The sequence below is a fragment of the Mixophyes fleayi genome, chromosome 5 (assembly GCF_038048845.1).
Source record: "Mixophyes fleayi isolate aMixFle1 chromosome 5, aMixFle1.hap1, whole genome shotgun sequence".
In the NCBI taxonomy this organism is placed as follows: domain Eukaryota; kingdom Metazoa; phylum Chordata; class Amphibia; order Anura; family Limnodynastidae; genus Mixophyes; species Mixophyes fleayi.
This window is the reverse complement of record NC_134406.1, coordinates 54,581,729-54,595,066: the sequence shown is the minus strand read 5'-3', so window position 1 is coordinate 54,595,066 and position 13,338 is coordinate 54,581,729.

Genomic DNA, 13,338 nt, shown 5'->3' with positions numbered 1-13,338 from the left:
AAAAAAGTGCAAAATGAATTTAGGTTAGCAAAGGCTGATGCTGAAAATAGGAAGTCTAATCCCAATTGTTTTTCAAGTTTATATATAGAAACTTATAATATTAGGCTACTAAATGAGAAAGTAAATGACAATCTACAAAGGTACATCTAAACAAGATTAAACACATAAAGCACCCAGCCCAGATGACATCCACCCACATGTGCTAAGGGAACTAAGTTAACTAAGGTAGATTAAAATTTTTATATATATATATATATATATATATATATATATATATATATGATTCTCCTTGTCACTGGGTCAGTGCCAAATGATTGACAGAAAGCAGGGGGTAAATGTATCAAGCTGAGAGTTTTCCGGCGGGTTTGAAGAACCAATCAGATTCTAGCTGTCATTTATGTGGTACATTCTACAAAATGACAGCTACAATCTGATTGGTTGCTATAGGCAACATCTCCACTTTTCACACCCGCCGGAAAACTCTCAGCTTGATACATTTACCCCCAGATCTTTAAAAAGTAAAACAACCAGATCCAAGAATTATAGACCTGTGAGCCTGATGTTTGTTGCATGTGCATTATTTTAAGGTATTCTAAGACATGTGATTCTGAAATATATTGTAGAAAATAATTTAGTAACACATTGTCAACATAGTGTTAATAAAGATCGGTCATACTTAACAAATATGATTGTTTTGATTAAGAGTTTCAATCTGCATCTTGGTAATGCAATAGATATATTGTGATTTGTTTGGATTTTGCAAGTTAAATGTTTGAATTTTGTAAGAGTGCTACACTGGTACTTAATAGATCTAGGGGGAAAAGAATGTTCATTGGCAGAGAACTGGTTGAAGGACAGAATATAAATGGTAGTTATAAATAGAACATAGTCTGATTGGGCTAAAATTATTAGAGATGTACCACAAGAATCAGATCACTATTCTTTATTTTGTTTTTTATTAATGAGATTGATGGTCTAGAGAGAAAGATGTTTACATATGTTGATGACACTAAGCTATGTAGGGTTATTAACACAAAGCAGGGTACTAACATGCTAGACAAAGATTGAGATAAAATGGCAAGACATGGCATGACAAGGACGGTGGTAATACCTATACTACTTACACACATTAAATGCAAAACAATTGGGGAAGACTGAAATGGAAAAGGACATAAGCATGCAGTACTAATTAATATAAAACTCAGCAGTAGCACACAGTGCCAGGAGTGGCTGCAAAGGCAAATAATATCTTGACATGCATACAAGGGGGAATTAATGCATGTCATGCAAGAATAGTATTACCATTGTAGAAGTCACTAGTTAGTCCACATCTAAAATATGGGGTAATATATATTTTTTACAATATTAGCCTCAAAGGTAACAGTCATTTGGTCTGTGATTAGTAATTAGGTGCAAACATGGGTCTCCACTAAGTAATTCAGAGTTTGGATCATAATGTTGCTTTAATTATTAACAACTAAAAAGCAAAATGACACTGGCCTAAAAAAACAAACAAACCTAGAACCCATAGGTAGTGCTACTTCACTTCTTTGCCTTCTCTAGCAAGTGGGCAGCCAGGTCGCTTACTACTTTCGCTCCAGTGTCATAATACACAAATACACAGTCCTTGCACTGTTAATGTTCCCTCCTCAGTCAGCCCCTGTGGTCCCTTGGCATTGTTCCATCTCTTCAGAGACAGAACACCCTCCTGTCTCCAACTGGCCACTGTAGCAGTCTTGAGTCTCTTCTGACACAATCACAGGACTCTTCTGAGCCCCTACATGGTGGAATCCAGCTGTCATGGAACAGAGCTCTTGTCTGTCTCCAACTGAGCTTCTATCTCAGCTGTCCTATCTTCAATAGGACACACCACCAATGAGGTGTAAATGGTTGTGAACGCACCTTTTCAATCTTGTTGGGGGGGAATCCCAATTTTCCGTGGATGAACAGGTTGCAAACTAGGGCCATCTAACATGTCATTATCATGTTATATATTGATGGTCAATACAAAGATTTTTATAAGAATCTTCAAAGGAATAAGAAGAAAGGAAGTTTAAAAATGGATTGAATGTCTTTTTTTCCCAAGACATTTTACCTGTTGCTATAATTAATACAGGGCATTATGGTGATGATTGATCCAGGAAATTCATCTGATTGTAATATTTGGGGTCGGGAAGGATTTTTTCCCATTGTGATGCTAATTAGACATCTGTCATACTGGATCATATCGTATGGGAGTATATTGTAAACATACTTGTCAGATGATGGATTGTCCCTTGAAATAACTGATAACATGTATACATATTTCAAAATTAATTAATCCCTTGAGTTTCTCAACAAAAGGACCAATGAAATATGGTGTACAATTTGTTTTTCCTTTATTTTGTCACTTTTTGTCCAGTGCTTTAACCTTTACTCAAGTGTTTTGTCTTTTCCTTTTATGTTTCCTTTTTTTCCTTCTCCTTTGCTACTCTACAACTTTTTACTTTGCTGTAAAACACATTTGTGTAGACCAGTGACTCTAATACTGCCCACACCTTTATGTGCCACAGTGAACTCTCAGATGAGCCAAAAGGTGCTGTAAACAGAGAGCTGGAACAAATTTCCTCTTGATTGACAAGGACAAAGTGTCCATGACTGTGGGATCCAGGCTATATTTTCCAACAACTTAATCTTGATTGGGTGCTATACCACATAGAGCCCAGGATACACGGACTATGCACCAGCAATGAGGAGAGGTGACTTTTATTAGTAAGTTTATTCTAGATAGGGCTCAGCATTATATAGGGGTCACCAGAATGAATTCTGTTTTGTATACTGGTCATTAACATAGGATATGTGTGGTACACTGATCATCATATGGAACTCTACAGCGGTGAAGAAGCGAGTTTATACCAATGAGTTTGTTCCAGATGGCCACTGCATTTTATATCCACAATCATAATTGGGTTCTGCATAGTATAAACATTATCATAATGAGGCTCTGCATTGTACACAGGTAGCCAAATGGTTTTCTTTATTGTATACAGGCCTGAGGTATTGGGCAGCATGGTGGCTAGCACTTCTGCCTCACAGCACTGGGGTCATGAGTTTAATTCCCGACCATGGTCTTATCTGTGAGGAGTTTGTATGTTCTCCCTGTGTTTGCGTGGGTTTCCTCCTGGTGCTCTGGTTTCCTCCCACACTCCAAAAACATACTGGTAGGTTAATTAACTGCTAACAAATTGACCCTAGTCTGTGTGTCTGTTTGTGTGTGTCTGTGTGTGTGTGTGTCTGTGTGTGTGTGTATGGGTATTTAGACTGTAAGCCCCAATGGGGCAGGGACTCATGTGAGTTCTCTGTACACCGTTCGGAATTAGTGGCGCTATATAAAAATAAATGATGATGATGATGTGGCTGCATTTGGCCTTACCAAATATGTACACCTCAAATCTAATTTTTGTAGCCGTGCCTCAAGACACTAAACGCTTAAGAACCACCTCACTGTGTTTTGCCACATTTTCCTCTATATTACACTAGTTTTGAGCATTTCAGTTCTTTTCTCAATACAAATCCCACAATTTAAGCAGAAGATACTAAAGGAGAACATTCATTATTCTTTATTTTCTCCATAATGTTTACAAGTTTTTGTGAGTCTTGACAGCCTGTTTCTTTTATATGATAATCAATTTAATACACCTGCAAAGAAACACGAGTTGGAACATTAAGCTATTAAGGTTTATCCAGAGGAGAGTTTTTGGTAAGTCCTCCACCTTTCTCTCCAGTATTGCCTTCCACAGCCAAGGCTAAATGAATATTATTGCTGTAAGCCAAGGTCACAGAAATGTGAGGTGATTTTGTTTTTGTGTAATCTCATTTTATTGAGGAAAAATTGCAATAGATACAGTATAATACAACAATAATATCTGGTACCAATCAACAATCTGAGGTGATTTTTAATATCCATATTAATTTATAGTATGGGGTTCATTATTCCTTATACTTATAGATTAAGCAATATTTTGTTGTTGCCATTTGTTTTATTGAAATAGTGTCCCCCATTATCTTGTGAGAAGCAGAAGGTTGTTGGAACTCTCTAATTCAGCAAAGCCTTTATGGCTCTTTAATCAAATCCATACACAACTCTTTAGTCTGTTAGGTCGCTGGTCCTGAAAGTGCTGACATGGTTGTGTTTACAATGTAGGCACATGCCTGGGACGGCACTTTTAACGAGGTAATATGGAGTCTAGAGGCTGCTGGGCCTTAAAAGACAAACTCTAATACCTCTAACCTCCCCCCATGCAGGGACTAGTTTTAGCCTGCAGTGGGAGAAATACAGTACATCCCTGCCTCATTGACAAGCGAGGGGGCTAAAGTGTGGCCCATACCAAAAACAAGCCACCAAAGCAGAGAAGAAGCTAGAGGACCTGCTGATGGTCTATCAAGATCCCAGCCTGCCTCAGGGATGGATTCTACCTCTGAATTAAGTTGTCACTCACCGTACTGTGAGTGCCTCTTCCCGGACATTTAGGAACCGTGGCCGTCCTCCATCCTGAGGGTCTGCGCATGCGCAGCCCTTTCCTATACTTCAGTGTATGTCCCTTTAACTCAATTGGCAGATCAGGCAACACTCCCTATATTAAGCACCTGTGGTCAACACCACGTTGCCTGATCTTGGAGTCTCATTTCCTATGAGTCTCTGAAGGTGTTCCTGTATTCCTCGTGTTTTCAGCGCTGCTGATTCCTGTGGTTTCCAAACCACTTCTACCTCTGTGGTTTCCAAACCACTTCTACTACTGTGGTTCCCATACCACTTCTACCATCAACTGTATCATCGTGACTGTTAGCTGATTCCTATCCGCTGCCTCCGTGCACTACAGTCTTCCAAACCACTTCAACGCTATTACCTTTCATCGTGACTGTTAGCTGATTCCTATCCGCTGCCTCCGTGCACTACAGTCTTCCAAACCACTTCAACGCTATTACTTATCATTGTGACTGTTTGCTGATTCCTATCCGCTGCCTCCGTGCACTACAGTCCTCTAATCCACATCACGCTATTATATTTCACTGTGACTGTTTGCTGGTTCCTACCCGCTGCCTCTGTGCACTCCAACCGTTACTTTACATCCACTCACCTGTTCCTCATCAAGTCCGTGAGCTGATTCCTATCCGCTGCCTCCGTGCACTACAGCCTCCAGCCTACAACTCGCCTGTGTTCATTATCGTGACTGTTAGCTGTTGTCTATCCGCTGCTTCCGTGCACTACAGCCTCCAGCCTACAACTCGCCTGTGTTCATCATCGTGACTGTTAGCTGATGTCTATCCGCTGCTTCCGTGCACTACAGCCTCCAGCCTACAACTCGCCTGTGTTCATCATCGTGACATGTTAGCTGATTCCTATCCGCTGCCCCTGTGCACTGCAGTCTCTCCTCAGCTCTTCTGTGTTTCCTCGAGACTGCTGCTCTCATTGCCAGTCGCTACTCTCCGTGATCAACAGCTCCTGGCCTACTCTGCTCTCCCGTGTTCCATCGCTACTGACAACTATTGGTTGCTACTGGTTACCTCCGTGTACCGCAGAGTCCTGCTGCTGCTGACCGCGCCATCACCCATCATCTGCTGATCCGCTCTCCACGCCTTCACGTGTCCCGCAGGTCTACCCTCCTGTCAGCATTGGAGTTATATCTCATCAACTACTCCTCTGCTGGATCATCTCCACTCTCCTGGGCCCTCCTTGAGTCCAGTTCCACGTGTTACTGATCCCTGTGGATTCGTGTCCCTGTTGGTCTACTTATCTGTGCGCTGCACCTACTGACCGCTGCCTCAGCTATCCTGGGACTTCTCATCCAGCCGGCCTCCTGCCGCTCAGGTATCCCTGCACTCCTATCTGACTGCCTGCTTCTGAACCACGGTATGCATACTTCTCATTGACTGTGCTGGTGTATTGCATATCTTGCTGGACTGTGTTGGTTCTCCTCTGGAGTCTGCTATCCGCTGAGTCTATTGCCATCATTGACTGTGTTAACTTGTGCTGGACTACTTCAAGAGACTTTCTATATTTGCAGACCTGTTCAGTCATTTATATATATTGTGCATGTTACTGTGGATCGTATATAAGGTGCCTGTGTATATCCTGTGTTGCAGTCTCTCCCCGTGCACCTCCTCACATATATATATTCAGTGGTGCAACTTGCTGGTAGCAGACCACTGATCCCTGTTTCCAGTATCACCTGTTCCAGTATCCTCTCACATAGCAGTGGTACAACTTGCTATCGCAGACCACTGACTCCCCGGATACCTCCACTTGGATTCCACTCCTTCACTCAGACAGCGGTACCACTTGCTATCCGCAGACCGCTGACTCTCATCACCTCCTCGTTGCTGTTGGACATTCCTCCTCACTATAGCAGTGGTACAACTTGCTACCGCAGACCACTGACTACCTTCACGTGTCCTTGTCCTACAGTTCCTCGTGTACTATTACCTCCATATTACCAGTGCTGCTAGTCATAGACTTTCCTGAGCATCTCATCATCTGCTGCTTCCTGGTCCGTGATCACCCAGCTACCAGAGTACCCTATTACCATCTACATTGCTCTGGTAAGCCTACCACCTGGTGATCCCTGGGTAAAGACTCCTAGTGCCCGTGACAGTAAGATCAGGCCATGACAGACCCAGATACGGAACCTACAGCCAAAGAGATGCTGCAGCATCTGGTCAGCCGTGTGGAGCAACAGGATGCCCGCCAACAGCTGTTACTTCAGTGTTATCAATCGTTAACCTCCCAAGGAACATCTGGACAGACAGTGACAGCTACTACTGAGGCTCCTGTGCTTTCCTCCGTTTCCCCAGTGCCATCCCAGGTGTCTACAGCTTCTACGCTTCACCTGCCTACTCCGTCAAAGTACGATGGGGACCCCAAAACTTGTAGGGGTTTCCTTAACCAATGTTCAGTCCATTTTGAGCTCCAACCTCAAAATTTTTCTACCCATCGTTCCAGAGTGGCCTATCTTATCTCTTTGTTTTCTGGACAAGCCCTGGCTTGGGCCTCCCCTCTGTGGGAAAGAAACGACCCAATATTGCAAGATAGTGCCAAATTCATTGCTACATTCCGAAGTGTGTTCGATGAACCAGGTCGTGTGACCTCCGCTGCTTCCAGCATCCTCCGTCTGCGACAAGGATCTCATACAGTAGGACAGTACGTCATTCAATTTAGGATCTTAGCCTCTGAACTTCAGTGGAACACTGAAGCCCTAGTTGCCGCCTTCTGGCAGGGGCTCTCCGATAAAATTAAAGATGCACTGACTACCCAGGAGCTTCCTTCGTCACTTGAAGATCTGATCTCTCTTTGCCATCGTGTTGATATGAGATTTCGGGAAAGAGAGGCTGAGAAAACAACTTCTGCTAAAGCACCTCTTCGTTCTAACCCTCAATTTCGTCCAGTTTCACCCTCTGTGATTCCCATGGAGATAGGACGTTCCAAATTATCTTCAGAGGAGAGGAAACGAAGAGTAAAGAATAGACTCTGTATCTATTGTGCTGATTCCACTCATATGCTCAGCTCTTGCCCTAAGAGATCGGGAAATGCCAGGCCCTAACTAGTTCTGGAGAGGTGAAGTTAGGGTCCCTGGAGTCCTCTCCATCTTCCATGAAATCCAAAGTCTGCGCCTTTGATGTTACAATTTCCTGTGCTACCAAAACCTTTGAGTCACAGGCATTGATTGATTCCGGAGCAGCAGGAAATTTTATTTCCAAATCATTAGTAAATCAATGGTCCCTACCAGTGATTACCTTAAAAACACCCATTACTGTGACGGCTATAGATGGATCACGTCTCATCAACGGTCTCATCACCCAGAGTACGTCTCCAGTAACCCTTCTGATTGGTGCTCTGCATCATGAAGAAATATCGTTTTTAATCCTCCCTGTTACGACTAGTCCAATTGTCTTAGGCCTTCCATGGCTTCAGTGTCACTCTCCCCAGATTGACTGGCGCACCCCTCAAGTCACGTCTTGGGGGTCTGAATGTCACCATCGTTGCCTTTCCCAAGTCATTCCTCTCAAAGTACAGCAATCTTCCATCTCATCTACCTCACCGGGACTCCCTCCTCAATATGCTTCATTTACTGATGTTTTTGATAAAGCTCAGTCTGAACGTCTTCCTCCTCATCGTTCTTGGGATTGTCCGATCGATCTTCTACCTGGCAAGACTCCCCCCAGGGGCCGGGTCTATCCACTCTCGTTACCTGAAACTCAAGCTACATCTGAGTATATACAGGAGAACCTCCAGCGTGGGTTTATTCGACCTTCCACCTCTCCCGCTGGAGCTGGGTTCTTCTTCGTTAAAAAGAAGGATGGATCTTTACGCCCTTGCATAGATTTTCGTGGACTCAATGCCATTACTATTAAGAATCGGTATCCCATTCCGCTGATCACTGAGCTATTCGATCGCATCAAGGGAGCCCGTATCTTTACTAAATTGGATCTTCGTGGTGCTTACAATTTAATCAGAATCCGTTCCGGTGATGAATGGAAGACAGCGTTTAACACCAGAGACGGGCATTACGAATATCTGGTAATGCCTTTCGGGCTGTGTAATGCCCCCGCTGTTTTTCAAGGTTTCATCAATGAGATCTTTCGGGACTTATTATATGTATGTGTCGTCGTCTACCTGGACGACATTTTGATCTTTTCACAGGACCTGCCTTCTCACCACCAACATGTGGCAGAAGTCCTTTCCAGGCTACGGAAAAATTCATTGTTTTGTAAATTAGAAAAATGTTCATTCGAATTACCCCAGATTCCATTCTTGGGGTATATTGTTTCCGGAGTTGGCCTGAAGATGGATCCAGACAAGGTGAATGCTGTACTACATTGGCCCCAGCCAACTACTCTTCGTGCTATCCAGCGTTTTTTAGGTTTCGCCAATTACTATAGACGCTTTATTCAAGACTTTTCTTCCATTGCATCTCCTATTGTGGCCCTGACTAGGAAGGGGGCTAATCCTAAGCAATGGTCACCTGAGGCTCTTCAAGCCTTTCAAACACTAAAAGAGTCCTTCTCTTCGGCTCCAATCCTTCGACAGCCTGATGTGACACTCCCCTTCTTCCTGGAAGTAGATGCCTCTAATGTGGGCTTAGGAGCTATTCTCTCTCAACGCTCGGAACAGCAAAAATTCCATCCTTGTGCCTTCTATTCTCGGGGCCTCCTGCCCGCAGAGAAGAATTATACTATCGGGGACAAGGAGTTACTAGCTATCAAAGCTGCATTAGAGGAATGGAGATACTTATTGGAGGGAGCTCGCCATCCGGTGACGATCTTCACGGATCATAAGAACTTGTCATATCTCCAGTCTGCCCAATGCTTGAACCCTCGTCAAGCAAGATGGTCTCTTTTCTTTTCCCGTTTTGAATTAATAATAACCTTCAAACCAGCTGCCAAGAATAAAAAAGGTGACGCTTTATCTAGAGCCTTTGTGACGTCCTCTGATATAGAAGAGGTTTCCAACCATACCATTCTAGACCCCAAATGTATCTCACTGGCTGCTTCATCCACCAAAACGCTACCATTTGGGAAGACCCTCGTGCCTCCTACTCTAAGGAGGAAAATCCTTTCGTGGTTCCATGCCTCTCGTTTTTCTGGACACGCCGGTGAACACAAGACCTTTGAGATTCTCTCTCGAAGTTACTGGTGGCCCTCAATGAGGAGAGACGTCAAAGAGTTCATTGCTTCCTGTGAGCTATGTTCCCAGTTCAAATCCTCCCGCAGAACTCCAGCAGGGTTGCTGCGACCACTACCCATTCCGTCCAAACCGTGGACCCATATTAGTATGGATTTCGTTACTGACTTACCACCTAGTAAGAATCATAACACTATTTGGGTGGTGGTGGACAGATTTTCGAAGATGGCTCATTTCATTCCTCTATCTGGTTTGCCTTCCTCGTCTACTCTGGCTGAATATTTCATTAAAGAGATCTTCCGTATCCATGGATGTCCTTCTGAGATTGTGTCGGATAGAGGAGTACAATTCGTTTCCAGATGCTGGCGAGCCCTTTGTAAAACCTTGGGCATACGATTAGCACTCTCATCTTCTTACCATCCGCAATCTAACGGACAAACTGAACGTGTCAATCAAGATCTTGAGACTTTTATAAGGATGTTCTCTTCAGCCAATCAAGACAACTGGGTAGAGTTGCTTCCTTGGGCTGAATTCGCCCATAACAACATGTACCATGAGTCATCATCCAAAACTCCATTTTTTGTGGTCTACGGTCACCATCCGTCTTTTCCGGAATTTCCTGCCCTCCCGCCCACCCAAGTTCCTGCGGTGGAGACTGCTTGTCAGACCTTTAAAAATATCTGGTCTCAGGTCAAAACCTGTTTAAAGAAGACATCTATCAAATATAAATCTTTCGCAGATAAGAAGAGGCGGGCTATTCCACCACTAAAAATTGGAGATCGTGTCTGGTTATCTACCAAAAACATTCGTTTGAAGGTTCCATCTATGAAATTCGCCCCTCGTTTTATTGGTCCATATAGGATCATTCAAGTAATCAATCCAGTATGCGTGAAACTTCTTCTTCCTAAGAATCTTCGGATTTCTAATGCCTTCCATGTGTCCTTACTCAAACCTCTTATTATCAACCGTTTCTCAAATCCTCCCTCAGCTCCGCAGCCAGTTCAAGTTCATCAGGAGGAGGATTTTGAGATTACTGAGGTACTAGACGCAAAAATTTCGCGAGGAGTCCTCCGTTTCCTCGTTCATTGGAAGGGCTTTGGTCCTGAGGAGCGCTCTTGGATCAAAGCTGAAGATCTTAATGCTCCTGCTCTTTTGAAGAAGTTCTACTCCAAAAATCCGGACAAGCCCGGTTCCAGGCGTTCTGTGCCCACCTTTAAAAGGGGGGGTACTGTCACTCACCGTACTGTGAGTGCCTCTTCCCGGACATTTAGGAACCGTGGCCGTCCTCCATCCTGAGGGTCTGCGCATGCGCAGCCCTTTCCTATACTTCAGTGTATGTCCCTTTAACTCAATTGGCAGATCAGGCAACACTCCCTATATTAAGCACCTGTGGTCAACACCACGTTGCCTGATCTTGGAGTCTCATTTCCTATGAGTCTCTGAAGGTGTTCCTGTATTCCTCGTGTTTTCAGCGCTGCAGATTCCTGTGGTTTCCAAACCACTTCTACCTCTGTGGTTTCCAAACCACTTCTACTACTGTGGTTCCCATACCACTTCTACCATCAACTGTATCATCGTGACTGTTAGCTGATTCCTATCCGCTGCCTCCGTGCACTACAGTCTTCCAAACCACTTCAACGCTATTACCTTTCATCGTGACTGTTAGCTGATTCCTATCCGCTGCCTCCGTGCACTACAGTCTTCCAAACCACTTCAACGCTATTACTTATCATTGTGACTGTTTGCTGATTCCTATCCGCTGCCTCCGTGCACTACAGTCCTCTAATCCACATCACGCTATTATATTTCACTGTGACTGTTTGCTGGTTCCTACCCGCTGCCTCTGTGCACTCCAACCGTTACTTTACATCCACTCACCTGTTCCTCATCAAGTCCGTGAGCTGATTCCTATCCGCTGCCTCCGTGCACTACAGCCTCCAGCCTACAACTCGCCTGTGTTCATTATCGTGACTGTTAGCTGTTGTCTATCCGCTGCTTCCGTGCACTACAGCCTCCAGCCTACAACTCGCCTGTGTTCATCATCGTGACTGTTAGCTGATGTCTATCCGCTGCTTCCGTGCACTACAGCCTCCAGCCTACAACTCGCCTGTGTTCATCATCGTGACATGTTAGCTGATTCCTATCCGCTGCCCCTGTGCACTGCAGTCTCTCCTCAGCTCTTCTGTGTTTCCTCGAGACTGCTGCTCTCATTGCCAGTCGCTACTCTCCGTGATCAACAGCTCCTGGCCTACTCTGCTCTCCCGTGTTCCATCGCTACTGACAACTATTGGTTGCTACTGGTTACCTCCGTGTACCGCAGAGTCCTGCTGCTGCTGACCGCGCCATCACCCATCATCTGCTGATCCGCTCTCCACGCCTTCACGTGTCCCGCAGGTCTACCCTCCTGTCAGCATTGGAGTTATATCTCATCAACTACTCCTCTGCTGGATCATCTCCACTCTCCTGGGCCCTCCTTGAGTCCAGTTCCACGTGTTACTGATCCCTGTGGATTCGTGTCCCTGTTGGTCTACTTATCTGTGCGCTGCACCTACTGACCGCTGCCTCAGCTATCCTGGGACTTCTCATCCAGCCGGCCTCCTGCCGCTCAGGTATCCCTGCACTCCTATCTGACTGCCTGCTTCTGAACCACGGTATGCATACTTCTCATTGACTGTGCTGGTGTATTGCATATCTTGCTGGACTGTGTTGGTTCTCCTCTGGAGTCTGCTATCCGCTGAGTCTATTGCCATCATTGACTGTGTTAACTTGTGCTGGACTACTTCAAGAGACTTTCTATATTTGCAGACCTGTTCAGTCATTTATATATATTGTGCATGTTACTGTGGATCGTATATAAGGTGCCTGTATATATCCTGTGTTGCAGTCTCTCCCCGTGCACCTCCTCACATATATATATTCAGTGGTGCAACTTGCTGGTAGCAGACCACTGATCCCTGTTTCCAGTATCACCTGTTCCAGTATCCTCTCACATAGCAGTGGTACAACTTGCTATCGCAGACCACTGACTCCCCGGATACCTCCACTTGGATTCCACTCCTTCACTCAGACAGCGGTACCACTTGCTATCCGCAGACCGCTGACTCTCATCACCTCCTCGTTGCTGTTGGACATTCCTCCTCACTATAGCAGTGGTACAACTTGCTACCGCAGACCACTGACTACCTTCACGTGTCCTTGTCCTACAGTTCCTCGTGTACTATTACCTCCATATTACCAGTGCTGCTAGTCATAGACTTTCCTGAGCATCTCATCATCTGCTGCTTCCTGGTCCGTGATCACCCAGCTACCAGAGTACCCTATTACCATCTACATTGCTCTGGTAAGCCTACCACCTGGTGATCCCTGGGTAAAGACTCCTAGTGCCCGTGACATAAGTTATGTTTTATACATACATTTTCCCAGTAAATATAATGAGGGGGTATTCAATAGAAAGGTATAAACATGTGGGGAATACAATCACATACTAGGTGCATATTAGATTACAATGACAATGGTAGTATCAAGTCAAAATTCAACTCTGAGCTCTGTACTAGAGTATATTCCTATAAAAAGTGGTATAATCTGTGTTTGTTCTCGATTTGACTAAAAAATGTTCTATATTGCACATGGGGGAGGGGGGTATTGGGGTTGTCATGGATTATAGAAGACTAGTTTTGCAT